This window comes from Seriola lalandi, unplaced genomic scaffold (assembly GCF_002814215.2).
Source record: "Seriola lalandi dorsalis isolate HSWRI2012SDOR001 ecotype SW California unplaced genomic scaffold, Sedor1 jcf7180002054261, whole genome shotgun sequence".
Classification (NCBI taxonomy): domain Eukaryota; kingdom Metazoa; phylum Chordata; class Actinopteri; order Carangiformes; family Carangidae; genus Seriola; species Seriola lalandi.
The window spans coordinates 13,433-14,315 of NW_019524814.1; the positions used below are offsets into that span (position 1 = coordinate 13,433).

An 883-nucleotide genomic window follows, 5' to 3' on the forward strand; every position below is an offset into this window, starting at 1 on the left:
AAAAATAACCTTTATTTTTATTTTTAACTCGAGCTCACGGCCAAACCGTAAAAAGGAGACAAATAATTCTTTCTGAAAATGTAGACATAGTTGTTGGGATTCATAAAATGTAACTTTGACAGGCAGGGTCTGCACAAAATTTAAACGGGGGTGCCGAGTCCGGCAGCAATACCTGTCTCACTCTCATTGACACCTAATGTAATCGTCTTTTTTTTTCAAAAGAATCTCACTCTGTCTTTGCACTGAGCTTCCTCACTCATTTTAAGGAATATCTGAATAAAATAGAGACTTTAAGAAACTTCTGGCTTCAGTGTCTGTCACGGTCTTTTCAGTTTTTGAAAAGAAGTAACGGTTTTCTCATAATTTGCAGTTGTTTGAAGCCATGTAGAAGCCAAATTCTGGGCAGATTTTCACATTGCCATGGCAACGGCAGCTCCTGACCTGTGTGCGTGCGTGCGTGTTTGCGCCTAGCAACCAGATAACCAACTCTCCAAGCTCCGCTAGCTTTACATTAGCCGCATGTTAGGTCTTAAATTACATTTAGTTAGGTCTTAAATATGTAAGTCCATTTACTGCTTCCTTCATTGCTTTTTTTTTTGTTTTGTTAAAAGAGTTAATGAAGTTGTGACGGTCTCCGCTGAGACAGAGGAGAGGAGAAGCTACTAGCCCTCTCTCGCTGTCACTTCTAGTCGCGTTGCTCTCCTCCCCAGTAATGTTAAATTTAGCACCGAAAAAAACATAATAGTGGTAATTTAAATAGCGGTTCAGGGGATTTATTAAACCTCAGGGGTCCCTCTGTCCTTTTTTGGACATTTTCTTCACTTTTCTTTTTTGATTTGCTGATCATTTTGGCTGTGTTACAGCTGAAGGTATGGATTTCTGC

General features: G+C 39.8%; 1 long non-coding RNA gene across 1 annotated transcript in view; it reads left to right on the top strand.

Moving 5' to 3' along the window:
- Window positions 1-883, top strand: part of LOC147819181 (uncharacterized) — a 3,759-nt gene that overhangs the window by 2,303 nt on the left and 573 nt on the right. The gene's annotated exons all lie outside the window — the stretch shown is intronic.